Raw genomic sequence first — 15,452 nt, 5'->3', positions numbered from 1 at the left:
CAGAGCAAGCTGCAAAGCGGCAGATTTCTGATTGAGACCAAGTTCTATCTGACTCCAAAGTTTGTGCTCCATGCATTCTGCTGCTTTGCTTCTCTAGCAGATTGTTCTCACAAATTTGATCAGGAGACCAGCAAAATATCCTGATTCAGGCTGTGGCTAAGAGCCAGGAAACTAAGCCCTGAGGCATTAAACTTCCAGAGGCTCTTCCCAAATTCCCCTGGGAAGTGACTCTTATTTTAGAAGTTCTCACTTTTCCATTACATTGGAAGTCATTTTCTAATTTCTCATAGTCCTAATAAATATTTTCTACTACTGAATAAAAACAACATACCAAAGGGTTCTATTGCCCTCTGTTCATCCCCATGATGTTTTGCTTCTTCAGTCACTAAATAAACTTTCAAATGCTAAGCTCCCTTACTTACCTCCCACCTTTCCTATTTGCTGAGATTCCTTGGTATTTTTCGTTTTACACTATTAAATTTTTCTCTCATATGTCTTCAGTTTTAAGACTTTATTTCTCATTGACATAAAAAATTCCTAATCTCTGTAGCACTATTTATTTATATTTAAGCACTAATATAATTGTGCATCACTCTTGCATCTTCTTTTGAGCTTCCCTGAGCTTGAGGTGTCCTTTCTTAGTATTTGCCTCAGCTAAGATATGTGTGGGATATATTATCTAACTCATAATACATTTATCAATAGGTTGCTTTTTATTTTAAGAGGCTAATGGCATCTTGGCTGAGAGTAGCCTTCTTAGACTGCACTCATTTCATTCAACATCCTGTAGATATTAATTCCACCATCCTCTGGCTTCTATCACTGCATTTGAGTGGTTTGACGCCAATCCGAGATTTTGTCTTTTGTCTGGAAGCATGAAAGATTTTCTCTTTATCCTTGCAATTCAGAAACTTAGTAGGCTGTACCTAGATATTGACATATTACTTATTTTTCTAACCCTGCTTGAAATTCAGCAAACCTTTTTAAGGCGGTGACTTCCGTCTTTACATAGGTCAGAAATTTTGCTCTTTGTTTTTAAATATTTCTTCCACTTGATTATCACACCATTAATTTGATTCTCAACTGCTTCTTTCCTCTTTTTCCATTTTTTTCTGGTTATTTAACTTGAAAACAATACTTCTTAGAGAAAGTCCTTTTTATACTTAAAAAAATCCTCTTGAATGGGTGCTTATTTATTTGTTTATTTGTTTTTTAGTTAAAGTTGTCTTTTGCCTCCTCTAGCAATTACTATAGTAGAAGCTAACCCACTTCTGTCTGTTCCTTCTTGTTACCACAGTGAGACACCACTTTATACCCACTAGGATGGCTAGAATATAAAAGTCAGGTAACAAGTGCTGATGAGGTTGTGGAGAAATTGGAACCCTCACACACTGCTGGTGGCAATGAGAAACAATACAGTCACTTTGGCAAATGTCTGATAGTTCCTCAAATGATTAAACATAGACTTACCATATCACCCAGGAATTCCACCCCTAAGTAACAACCCAAATAGCAAAAACCCAAATGTTCATCAGTTGTAAATGGATAAACAAAATGTGATACATCCATACAATGGAATATTTTTGGCCATAAAAAGAAATGAAGTGCTAACACTTGCTATACCTGGGCAATATACCAAGACCTTATCTCTACAAATTTTTTTTTTAATTAGTTGAGTGTGGCGGTGCATACCTGTAGTCCTAGTTACTCAGGAGGCTAAGGCAGGAGAACTGTTAGAGCCCAGAAGTTCAAGGCTGCAATGAGCTATGATCACGTCACTGCACTCCAGCCTGAGCAACCAAGTAAGACCTTGACTCAAAAAAAACCTTGCTACAACATAGATTACTTTGAAAATATTATACTAAGTGTGAAAGAATCCAGTCACAAAAGACCACATTATATGGAGATCTTTTCTTCAGAATTCAAGTATGATTTCATACTGAAGATTCTCCCAAATACATTTGTTGGAAAGAGTCAATAGGTTTTGAATTTGAGAGAACAGAATAATGCTGTTTGTTCAGTACAGTAAGTCCTCACTTGAGGTCCTCCATAAGTTCTTAGAAACTGTGACTAAGCGATATAATGAAACTAATTCATCATTGGCTGATTGATATAAACAAGAGTAAAGTTTCTACGGCATATTTGTGGCCACAAAAACATCGTCAAACTTCTGAATAAAGTCCCCGAACACTTCTAATACTAAACATTGAAATAAATGTGAACATAAATACATTTAGGAAAGATTAATGCAAACAAGATAATTATTAACTCAGTTGTTCCAGTTCAGAGTCGAGGGTGGCCAGAGTCTATCCCGGCAGCTCAGGGCACAGGTGGGAACCCACGCTGGCCAGGATGCCAACCCACTGCAGGGTGCCCTCACACACACTCCTACTGTGACAATTTAGTCAATTTTTTTCATCAATGTTACAAGGAAATGATGTTGAACAAAATGGTGTTATTTGAGGACCTGCTGCATAAATGCTGAAGAGAAGAATTTCATAACAATGTCGTGACAATATCAGTAGAAAGAATGTCATATGTTATTTGAACAGCATCAAGCAGAATATGGACAGGAGAGCCAACACCTTCTATGGAATCATTCATGCTTTGCTTCAGCTTTGACTACACATGTTCTGTACCTGTTCACATACATTTGCATGGTCCCCACCAAAAGCTATACAATTTATCTCATCAATTTCTAGCTCACTAATAAAGTCCACTAAAATTTTCCAATGTTTCTGAAGTCTCCTCTGGAATATTTTGCTCACAATAGCCTTATAACCAATCCTTTTTCTCAAGATAAATATTGCACAAGAAACAGGACATTTTTTTTTTCTGATCATGATTATTTTATTCACACTTGGCTATGCCACAAAAGGTGAGGCATTTAGATCTTTGATAATGTGTAGAGTAAATGCAGCTATTATGTATTTTTTATTATTGCTGTAGATTTTGTCCTAGCACTTAAATATTTGCTTGCAATTTTGGAATCGAAAATGCTCTGATAGCAGTACCTTCAAATAGTCATTTGAGCTCTAAGATATTTTCTTTGGTACTAGTTGAAGAAATAATACCTCTCTTATGCACAGCTGTTAGTATATGCTGATATATATATACACACACTAGTACATATACGTATATACTTATATATATTTTAAAATATATACTAATATATATTATATTAGGATATATATATTTATATATATTAGTATATTAGTTTAGTATATATTCATATATATATTTATATATATAATATAACTAATATAATATATATATATTTTAAGGGACTATCTCCATTGCCCAGGCTGGAGTGCAGTGGTATATCATAGCTCATCACAGCTTCAAAGTCCTCAGTTCAAGTGATCCTCCTGCCTCAGCCTTCCAAGTAACTGGGGCCACAACCAGCTAATTTTTAAAAAACTTTTTGGTAGAGATAGAGATCTCGCTTGGCTGCCCATGCTGGTCTTCTCAAATTCTTAGTTCAAGAGATCCTACTGCCTTGGCCTCCCAAAATGCTGGGATTACCGGCATAAGCCACATCTGACCTGTAGCTGAGGATTTTGGGGCTGAATGAACAACTGCAATTAGACAAAGAGCTTGAAGATAACGTATAAGACACAGTAGTCACTGTGCTTGTAAGACAGCCTGGAGCAAAGCCAGAGTTGATCGTATATAGGTTTTGAGAATCCTGACATTCAAGGACTGGCGGACTTTCAGAAGTGAAGTGTGCAGAGACAGAAGGATTTTCAGCTATCTTACTATAGTCACCAGAGGAAGGCTGCTGTTGACTGGCTGACTGGAGCAGGGTTACTAGAGGGAGGCCCTTGCTGATTGGCTGTTGTCTGGAAGGGTGGGCCATCTCAGCCAATTGCTGAGACTGATTGATTGGCTTTCAGAAGCTTGGGGCTCTCAAGGATTTGCTCCATTTCAGAAGCTTGTAGGGAGCGTGTTTTCTGACTGATTGATGATCAGAAGCATGACCATAGGAGTGAAGCTATGGCTGTTTGGCTGATTTTCAGAGCCTGTGTGCCCCGTACAAAATCATTTCGGAATGAACAGTGCTTACTCATTTATAACTTGGAAATGTGGCAAAAAAAAAAAAAAAAAAAAAAAAAAAAAAAATCTTGTCCTTTCTTAAATATGAAAAATAACTACTTTTAATTCCCAGTTTCGTCTTTTGGTCCTCTCTCAGCGAAATCTGCAGGAGAGACAATGAGGGATTGTCCAGATGTTTATTTGCAAAGGTATGATTTTTAGCTGATGTTGCCATTTAAGTAATTTAAGCACTTATTATGGTGGCAAAAAAATAGCTCTAACTGCTGAATTATTCTAATTTATTGGGGAGAAAAAAGCCGAATACAGGGCGTTTAAGGTGTTCTGACAAAGTCAGTACAGGACACTGGATAGGCCCTATAGGTAAAGAGTGTCTGGCAACCCTAACAAAATACAATATTCCAGTGGTCACAGACATTACACATTTTACGTAACAGTAATAAGATTTTCTTTGTAAAGTTTTTTTAAAATATCATTTGAATGACCTTGGTTTCTTTAAAAACATCAAATTAAATTGAGCTTATTCCTTTTTCTGGCTCCCATTTATTCTCCTTAAATTACATAGAAATCTTGAAGATCTATTAAGGGGGGCACTTAATTTTCCTTTTAGTTTTTGTATTGCCAATAATGATAATAATGTCCCCCTAAAAAATTCTTAAAATAAGGTCTGACTTAAGATGTAACTCTTTTTCATTTGCTTACTTTTTGCTTTAATCAAAGCTGTAATTCCACCTTCCCTCTGTGAGAACAATTAACATCACCAGGAATATGAGTAAGGGCTAGTTTTGCCTTTTTAAAACAATTGAATATTTCTTTAAATGTTTCTTAATAGAATTTGCAAATCATAAAGCAAAAGTATTTTTAAGGGGGCTTTAAGAAATCTCTCACAGATCTCTTAATAGAGATCAAATATAGTTGTAATACTGATAAATGTGCTGGACAAATCAGCCTGTCCTTTTTCTCTTGGGTGCACAAAGCAGTGGGCAGCAGCTATTTGACACCTTAGATGGGCCCTGTATGAAATGACAAGGCAGTGCTACCACATGGCTGTCAACTTCCAAGGTGGGTGGGAAAACCTCTCACACTAAAGACAATGGTTGGAATACCTCCTCTTGGCCACAAGTCCCATCCCACCCTACATCAGAAGTTACACATCATTTATCTATTTATGTCCCTAGAGGCAAGCTGTAGTCAACAGCAGCGGAATTCACAGACCTGCACATGCAGAACCACGGATACAAAGAACACAGCATGGGCAGGGTGGCTCACGCTTGTAATCCCAGCACTTTGGGAGGCGGAGGCGGGTGGATCACGAGGTCAAGTGATCGAGACCATCCTGGCCAACATGATGAAACTCCGTCTCTACTAAAAATACAAAAATTAGCTGGACGTGGTGGCGCGCGCTTGTAGTCCCAGCTACTCGGGAGGCTGAGTCAGGAGAATCGCTGAACTCGGCACTGCACTCCAGCCTGGTGACAGAGCAAAACTCTGCCAAAAAAAAAAAAAAAAAAGATAAGATAAGAACACAACCACGAATCAACAAACATTTGAGGAACACTGTGAAAGTGAGGCACCAAGCTCAACAAACAGGCAGACTCAAACAGAGTAAACAGAATAAACAGAAAAGACTCCAAAATAGTTGTAGTTAATATCCTCAGTGTGATAGCAGAGGCACATTGATATATATTCAAATGCAACAAGATAGGCAACTAGAAAAAAAATTATATAATTTTGGGTTTTTTTTTTTTTGTCTTTCATTTTTGATCACAGAAACTAAAAGTTCAGTAAATAAGCCTAATATAAGAATGGACAAATGTAAACATTAATTAGAAGATCTAGATGAAGAATTTTCTCATAATTTAGCACAATTCAGAAGTTCCCCTCAGAGGAGGAGGGAAAGGAAGGGAGAAGAGAGGGAAGGAAGGAACAATGAAGTGAGAGAGAGTAGAGGTAATGGAAAGCAGAAAGAAAAGAAAGAAAAAGAGAGAAAGGAAGGAAAGAAAAAAGGAAAAATGGAAGGAAGGAATGAAAAATAGGGAGAAAGTGAGGAAGAGAGTCAGGAAGGGAGGAAGAAAGGGCACACAGATTTCCCATATCTAAAGAAAGGCAAGAGTCTTCAGATGAAGGGGCCCAATGGACAGTGGGTAGGATTTTTGAAAAGCACCCATCAAATTGTATTTCATTATCCATGAATAAAGAGAAAATCCTAAAAGCATCCAATAAGAAAAAAAATCATATCTCCAAAGAAACAAAAATCAGATTAACTTTGGATTTCTCATCATCAGCTCTGAATGTGAAGAGATAATGGAGTAATATCTTTGAAATTCTGTAAGACAATTTGGAGCTTAAATGTTTTTTTTAAAAAGTTAGATGATTAGCAAGAATTCAATGATTTAAGTGAAATTAAAACATTTTAGTCATGTAGATATTCAAAGGTTTGCCATCCACAGATTTTCTTTTCTGAAAGGATTATTCAAGAATATGATCCAGTAAGACAGAAAATGAATCTAAGAGAGAAAATATTTAGCTTACAGAAGCAATAATAAGCCAAGAAATCGCTAAAGTACATAGCTATGTCTAGATAATCACTCATGCATAATGTAAAAAAAAAACTAATAGCGATCTGGAAATAAAATCAAACACCATTTCAACTAGAAGATAAATATGAAGAATTCAGAAGTAAGTGAAAACATGCTAAAATTTTTGTTTTGTGTAGCTAGACAAAGAAACATACAGATTATATCTAGACACAAATAGATAAACAGAGTCTTTAAAGTGAATTGCAACTTTTAGGGTAACCAAAAAAAATGGATGTAGGACTTGTAACTTTCAAATAAATAAGAAAAGAGTGGGCAAAAAAATTAATGTAATAAAAGAAAAGAGAGGAAAAACAAGAAAATGATAAAAAGAAAACATTAAAAATAAAGCAAGAATAAGAAAAGGCATGTGATTGATAATTATGTAAATTGGTTATATTTCCCCATTAAAAGACAGAGATGCTGAGAAGGAAAACAGAAAAAAAAATCTGGCTATCTGCTATTTTTTGAGATATAAACTAAAAAAAAGAGAGGGAAAAAAGTACAAGAAAATACTAAACATACAAACAAACCATTAGTATTAATTATTAATGGACAGAATCATTCAATGGGACAAAAGAAATATTTCATATTAGTGAAAGATATAATCTACCAAAATTATAAAACAATGTAGTTTCAAAATACATAAAAGAAAAATTGATAGAAAACAGAGGATTTGACAAATCCACAGTAGTAACATATTTTAATGCTTTTTTCTTGGATCAGAGAAAGAAAAATTAGTAAAGCTATAAAAGATTTGAATAAACCACTTGTAAGTTTGACCATAGGTAATTTGCATTCTTTTCAAATACGAGTGGGATATTTGAATACCTGAATGACTAAAAATGTTTTAATTGTACTTAAATCATTGAATTCTTGCTAATCTAGATTTTCAAAAAATTTGAAATGTTCATTAAGCCTCAAAGAGAAATCTCATTTTCTAATCACAATGTAGTAAGAACAGAAATTAACAAAAAAAGATAGTCAAAAATAAAAAATAAACAGTAAACTTGAAAGTTAAAAAATTTTAAAAATCTTTTCTAAGTAATCTTGAGTTAAAGTAGAAATAAAAGCAAATATTTGCAACTGGTTAAAAATCAATGCTAATGTAAGCACGTTATCAAACTTGTGAGTTTAGACTACTGAGGAAAAATTTCGAAAACTGTGTCATACATAGTGTGCAGAGACAGCAATCTCTGATTCTCTTCAATCTGCCTTTTCCTCATTATTGTGGGGAGTCTTTTCTGAAAAATATTGCACAGTAATGATACTATGAAGTTGTGAAGGATGGGGTATGTAAATAAGAGAGAGGAGTGTTTACTTTTTAGGAATGAAGAATGTGTTGGTCTAGAGCAGGGGTGCCCCATCTTCCGGCTTCCCTGGGCCACACTGGAAGAATTATCATCTTGAGCCACGCAGAAAATACACTAGCAATAGCTAATAAGCTTTAAAAAAAAAAATTGCAAAAAAAAATCTTGTAATACGTTAAGAGAGTTTACACGTTTTGTTGGGCCACATTCAAAGCCCTCCTGGGCTATATGCGGGCCATGGGCCTTGGGTTGAATAAGCTTGGTGTAGAGCAAAGGGGTTTTACCAACTTTAGCTTTGAGGGCCTAACAGGAATTGCTGAGCTTGGACCAGTGCTAAGTGCTTTGGCTCCCTGAAGAATGTCCTGCAAGCTTTCAGGATGTGGGAGTCTTAGAGATGAAAGGGTTAAGGGAGATCAAGAGAAGAGGAGACTCATGGGGTCCTATCTGGGGACGATTTTGCATGGACTAAAAAGCAACTCAGCGAGGAGAAATACTTTCCAGAATGTCATTCTCTGCATTCCAAGTTGTTTACGATCAGCTATGAGTAAGACTATATTCTTTCTGGTTATGACCTGTATCCATAATGTTTCCAGCTATTGCAGGCAAGGCATGAAGGGAAAGATATAGAAGAAAGATTGAAAATAACAAACTAAGCATATCACTCAGGTGATGCTAAAAATAACAAGTGGGCGTGATGGCTCATGCCTGTAATCACTTTGGGACATTGAGGTGGGCAGACCCCTTGAGCCCAGGAGTTCAAGATCAGCTTGGGAAACATGGCAAAAACCACAAAACCTGGTCTCTACAAAAAAGACAAAAGTTGGCCAGGTGTGGTGACACGCACCTATAGTCCCAGCTACTTGGGAAGCTGAGGTGGGAGGATCTCTTGAGCCTAGGAGTTCGAGGCTGCAGTGAGCCAAGATCATGCCACTGCACTCCAGCCTGGGTGACAGACTGTGACTGTGTCTCAAAAAAAAAAAAAAGATAACTTAAAGAAATAAAAGATCCTTTTGTAGTTCATGCAATATATTTTTCTTTCTCTCTATACGTGTGTGTGTGTGTGTGTGTGTGTATTTACATATACACATAAAATCTGCTAGCTCTGTTCTTTGGTAGAATCCTAACCAAAACATCTGTCCACCATGTGATAGGCACTAAATATTCAATAATGAACACAATAAAGATAGAATTTACAGTTTAATATTGAGAGAACAATAAATAGACAAGTACTTTGCAAGTTATGGTATGGGCTAAGAAGGAAAATAAACAGGTGTTAATGAGAGGAAATTATAGGAGGGGACTCAATTTAGATTGGGTGGTGAGGGACAACCTCTCTAGGTAGATAACACACAGGCTAAGGTGTGGGAAGGCACCAACTTTTAAAAAAATGTAAGGATAAGGGGGTCCCATGTAGAGGGAATAATATACACAAAAGCTTTGATGCAGATGAGTGCTTGACATGTTCTTGGACCTTCTAGAATACTAAAATATGTTCTGACCTCTCCCTTGAACATCTGACTTGTATACCTAATTATCTACTTAACATATCCACATTTATTTGTATAATTCATTTTTTGTCTGTCTCCCATCCAAATGAAAGTTCCATAAAGCAGGGATTTTGCCTATTTTGTTTCCTTGCTCTGTCTTTAGTGTTGAAAAGTTCCTGGTACTTGGTAGGTACTCATCAATATTGAATGAATGAATGAACAGTTAGAACAGGAGTCCAGGCATAAGACGATAGTGGCTTGGCTAAAGTGAAGGTGGTAGAGATAGAAAGAGGTCAACAAGTTTGAGGTATATTTTGGAGTTCAGCACTAGTTCATAGATGAGAAATGGAGTATAGAAAGAAAAGGAAGATATTAAGAGTGACTCATGGGTTTCCAGCTTGAACAGCTTGGTGGGTCTCTGTGCCTGTAATGAAAATAGGAGAGCCTGTGGGGTAAATATATTGATATTTCCAGGACCTAGCATATAAGCTTTGTGACTCTTTGATAAATGAATGAATGAAATGATGAATTTAATCACTGTCATTGTATTTAGGCAAAGAACAACTACCTTAATGTGTTTTTCTTTTATAAGTTTTAATGATATCTTTAGCTACCTTTAGAAGTTTTTTTTTTTAATGCCATAAAATAAATATCTTATTAGTAGAATGAAGAACTGTGTTTGGATGACTTAAGGGACCATTAGCTACAGCGAAATCTGTAGAACAGGAAAATTCCACATCTTAGCAATAACACACATTCTTGGTGCAATAACCATAGAATGGACCTGTGTGTATCACAAGAAATGGGTCTCTCTTTTCTCGATCTCTCTCTTTTAAGCCAGATACTTTTACTTCAAAATTTAAAATTTCATCCTACTGAAATGCTTTAGTTTTGCAAAATATCCAGGATCTTTTTTGCTCCGGAATGATTTTTCTCAAATAATGCAGCATGGATAATTATTATCTGGGGGTAGAGCCCCTGGAGTGAGAACTTGTTAAAAAGTGCACACTCCTAGGTGCTAGCCCAAACTTAGGGAATCAGCAGTTTTTGGGGTAGAAGCCAAATCAGCATTTTAACTATGCCTCCTAAATATTCCTAAGCACACTAAAAGTTGAAAACTACTGCTATAAGAGTATAAAAATAGATACACTTTTAGAAGAAAAATCCAAGACATAATTTAATTTATTTCCTTTTTTTTTAAAGTATAAATTTATGACTCCCCAAACCAGCACTTCTGAAAGTATGGGCAAGGGGATGCTTAGGGATCCCCAAGTCCTTTTTATGGAGTCCACAAGATCAAAACTGCTTTTGTAATAATACTGAAATGTTTTTTGACTTTTTCTATTCATTCTCTCATGAATGCGCACTGGAATTTTCCAGAGGTTAAATGACAAATGCTATCATAACAAGCCAAATGCAGAAGCAGATAGGAGGATGCAACTTTCTTCTATTAAACATGACATGAAAGAGATTCTCAAACGTGTAAAAATGCCACTCCTCTCATTACTTTTTTTGTTTTAGAAAACATAGCTAGTTTTCATTAAAAGATATGTTAACATTTAGTCAATCTGTCATTATTTTTAAATAAATATTTTTATAAATTACATAATTTTAGCTTCCATAATCCACATAAACAAAAGCTCTTTGGGATGTTCCATAATTTTTAAGAGGGTAAAGTTGTCCTGAGTCCAAAAGTTTGAGAATTATTGTCCCAGATTTGTTTTTCCTCTCTAAAAGAATCGAATTCTTTTAGAGAGGATCAAGACTTTTAGACAGGAACAAGGACTTTCATCTTGTTCATTTTTTCCTGGCACATGGTTAGCACTTGGTAGCAATTTGTTGAATAGATGAAAGAAAACAGGGGAAAAAAGGAAGGATAAATACACATACAGGGGAAAGAAAGGAAAAAAAGAAAAAGAGAAAGAAAATGCCTAGGAAAACAAATCAGCGTATTTATTAAGTAAAGGATGAGTTGAAGTTAGGTGAAGTATTTGACAGCTGGAAAGAGCATTCTATGCAGAAGGAGGTGCATGTACAAAGACTTAAAATGTAGAACGACATGGAACTGTACGTCGTTCAATATAGAGAGTTGAAATGTGTGCTTAGTAGGGCAGTGAGAGAGATGTAAGAGATGGGCAGCTGTAACATTCTGTGAATCTATGAAGGAGTGAGCAGCTTTGTGCACTCCTCCACTTCACTGCCTAAGCAGTGTGGACTTCTCTGTGGACTGGTCTGATACATACATGGTTTTAGTGTGGGAAAGCTTTTAGTTATTATCCAACAGTGTTGATGGTAGAATTATTGTGATTATGGTTAATGTATACTGAGTTCCTAGTAAGAGAAAAGCATTTAACATGAATTTTCTCATTTTCAAACAACCTCATGAGGTAGAGACTATTATTAATTCCTGTGTTTCATAGATGAGGGCACTGGTGTTCAGAGGGGTTACGGGACTCGCCCAAAGTCAGTGGCAAAGTGGTAGCCAGTCTCTAAGAAGGCCATCAATGATCTTTACCTCCTGATATTCCTACCCATGTTCAGCGTACTCCCATAATGAAAGCAGAGCTGGTCTGCATGTGCTGTGAAATAGGGTAGAAGCGATGGTGTGTGACCTCAGAGGTCAGATCACAAACAGCATTTCAACTTCAACCTTGCCGTTTTGAATTGCTCACTCTGAGTGAATCTCAGGGGCTGGCCTGAGGTGGCTTCTCTTTTTCTAGGCAGGTTAATTTGTCTGGGTTCAGGAATTTAAGGTAGAGTGAGGAATGGAAAGACACTCTTGGAGTTTTTGATAAGAATCCTGATGCCGAGGCAGTAGTATTAGGCTTCTATTTTTCTAGAGAAGCAGCAGAATTCACTTTAGGGGCCCAACACCCCTAAATATGCTTTGGAAAATGATGGAGGAGTTGTGTCCACAGAGTGGCATAAAGTGAACTGAACAGAAAACCACTTGGAGAATGGGAGTTTCCTCCAAGAAACGTTGGGCTTTAAACTTCCAGAGTCATATGAGATAAGACTGTTAATTACTTATTTATTATTTATTTGAGATGAGACTGTTAATTAATAGGACATTGGAGGATTTGGGAAGGACTGGGGTTGCCTTTGCAAAATCACCTGGCATGTGTGTCTAGCTTATGGTAGATATCTACTACAGGCTTGTCGGACATGATTGTTGATTTGGTCTATATCTGAAGTATCAGTTCAAACAAAAGCTTATCTAGGATATAAATCAAAACAACAGTCCTGCTAAACCAAATTGTTCAATTCTTTTTTCAATCTCTCAATCTTTACACTAAAGATTTAGTTGAACTAAAGATTCAGAATGAATAAACGTGTGTAGATCATCGGCTTTGTGCCAAGCACTGTGCTAAGTACTTTTACATGCATTATCACCTGCTCCTCCTTGCAGCAATCCTCTCCATATGGGGTTTGCTTTGCTCATTTAGCCCCAGTAAAAGCCCCACGTGGCTTCTACCCAGTCTTCCCGTGCTGGTCACAGCTGGGGAAGTTCTGCCACCGTGGAGGAGCCAACCAGCTGACTCTGAGCCTGTGTTTCATAATCTCACTGTCACAAGGCTGCTAGGTAAGAATGACTTTTTTCTGATCTGTAGTGATTTGCACTTCTCCTCCGTAACTATATTTATGCTTAAAACAATGAATTTCCTCCATTTAGCCCCTATCTTTCCTCTTACGGAGCTGTAGTGCACATTAACCTCACCTGACTTTACATCTCACTGAAGTGAGAGTGTGGGAGAGTTTGTAGCTGAGAAACTGAAATAAAGGGGGACTAATACTAAATTATAATTATGTCTTACAGTTTTCAATTTTTAAAAATGTCCCAGACCGATGTTTCTCAAATCTGAGAACTATATTAACCTTGTAAAGAGAAAAAATTTCATGAAGTCTCAGAACTATGTCTGTGTACTTCAATGGGAAAAATACTACTTTGTGGAACAAAAGTCTTGTTCTACAAGCGAAGTTTTTCAAATATGAATTGTCACTGCAAATAATATTTTTATAACAGGTGAAGTAATTTTTGCACTATCTTTAAAATGAAAAATTAATATTTAAAATTCCACACAAAACTCCCAAGTCCCTGAGAATGCAGCCAAGCCTGCCCCACCCAGTTTGAGAAAACCTATACCAGCCACAAGTTTATTTCTATATTATATATTCCCAATTATATATGAGGTCTTTGGAGGCCCTGACAGTGTAAGGCACCATACCTATTTCTTCTATTTATTTCTTTTTTTTTTTTGAGATGGAGTCTCACTCCATTGCCCAGGCTGGAGTGCAGTGGCGTGATCTCGGCTCACTGCAACCTCAGCCCCCAGGTTCAAGCGATCCTACCACCTCAGCCTCTTGATTAGCTGGGACAACAGGTGTGCGCCACCACTCCCAGTTAATTTTACAGTCTGGTCTGGAACTCCTGACCTCATGTGAGCCGCCCACTTCAGCCTCCCAAAGTGCTGGAATTATAGGTGTGAGCCACTGCTCCCTGCATATTTTCTTTCTGTATGGATTTAAAGGAAAGAAAAATCACAGCATATTTCTTTTAATTTGTTCATGCAAAATGTAGTTACTCTGCATTCCATTCGTCTGGGTTTGCTGAGTGTGTGAATAGCTGATGTCATAAGTTCAGACAAATACTTCAACTTTGTTTTGCACATGCTTTAAGCCCCACTTGCATTCTCAAGTGTCAGACTCTCTCTGGGGTGGGCTGATGACCATTCTTCCACCTGGAGTTGCTCGTTTTATCCAGTTACTGGCAGCTGCAAGGGTTTCAAAGCCTTAGAAGATCTTAGTCCTCTGAGGCCGCTGCTTGCCCAGAAATACAAATCATACTTTTGTGATATCTGGTTGCTTGCCATATGGTGTCTCAAGGGGTCTAGGATCATTTACTGCAAGAATTCAGTGGGATCATGTTACAGTGCTCAGGGTCTAAGACAGGCACATAAGAAACACACTACGACTGCATGGCTTTTGTTAGCACCATGTGGAAATGTTGCAAACCATGGGAAGGCTTGGACTAACCCATGAAGGGACAAAGCAAGGGAAGAACTGGCTGGGATTCCCAATAATCTTGGAGATCAAAGGATCCATTGTAGGGCTGTTCTTTAGTGTTGGACGGCTTGATAATTATTAATCGTTCAATTTGGTTCTTATAAAAACAATCACTTCAAAAACATGGATCATTAAAAGTCTCATAGAAAATTTATTTTTATCACTTCTCATCCTTTTGGCTAAGATCAAGTGTAGTGTCTATTTGTATCAGTTTAATATCTGATGCATTCTCTATCGGAGGATCATATATTAAATGGATTTTTGGAGCTAGGAGATGGAATAGGAACTTGCCCCGCTCTCCCCGTCGACCTGGTATTGCAGTATCTCCAGGAATGGTGCATCCTCTTCAGACTATAGAATGGTTGCAACAAAAAGTAGATCAAGGTTGGGTGTGGTGGCTCGCACCTGTAATCCCAACACTTTGGGAGGCCAACGTGGGAGGATTGCTTGAGCTCAGGAGTTTGAGACCAGCCCTGGCAACATGGCGAAACCCTGTCTCTACAAAAAACACAAAAAATTAGCTGGATGTGGAGCAGCATGTTTGTAGTCCCAGCTACTTGGGAGGCAGAGTCAGGAGAATGACTTGAACCCAGGAAGTAGAGGTTGCAGTAAGCTGAGAGTTGCCATTGCATTGTAGCTTGGGCAACAAAAGTAAAACTCCTTCTCAAAAAATAATAAAAAATAAATAAATAGAATAAAAAAGATTTTTTTTATTACTAGAAAGAACAGTGTCAAAGTTTTGATGTTGTCTTTCAGTGATAAGATGACAAATGACTTTTCCTCCTGCTTCTCTCTCTGTTTCTGTACTTTCCAAATGAGCTACAAGAATGCAAGTGTAGACGTTCATACTCAGACTGACAGGCTCCACTATCTAATACCCAGGTGGCCCTGGGCTAATTTCGAATTTCACTCTACTTCCATTTCTTTCTGTAAGATGAGGATACTATTAATAATACCTACTT

At 37.1% G+C, this 15,452-nt stretch overlaps 1 non-coding gene across 1 annotated transcript; it reads left to right on the top strand.

The window, feature by feature from the left end:
- The first annotated feature begins 14,649 nt into the window (after positions 1 to 14,649).
- LOC135270589 (U2 spliceosomal RNA) lies at positions 14,650 to 14,836 on the top strand. Its single transcript, XR_010338744.1, has one exon. It is a non-coding gene; the product is annotated as a U2 spliceosomal RNA (small nuclear RNA).
- Positions 14,837 to 15,452: the final 616 nt, after the last annotated feature.

This window comes from Aotus nancymaae, unplaced genomic scaffold, assembly GCF_030222135.1.
Source record: "Aotus nancymaae isolate 86718 unplaced genomic scaffold, 86718_ANA_hifiasm-v0.15.2.pri h1tg000064l_0, whole genome shotgun sequence".
Lineage (NCBI taxonomy): Eukaryota > Metazoa > Chordata > Mammalia > Primates > Aotidae > Aotus > Aotus nancymaae.
The sequence above is the reverse complement of the archived record's forward strand: the minus strand, read 5'-3'. Positions and strand labels throughout refer to the sequence as shown.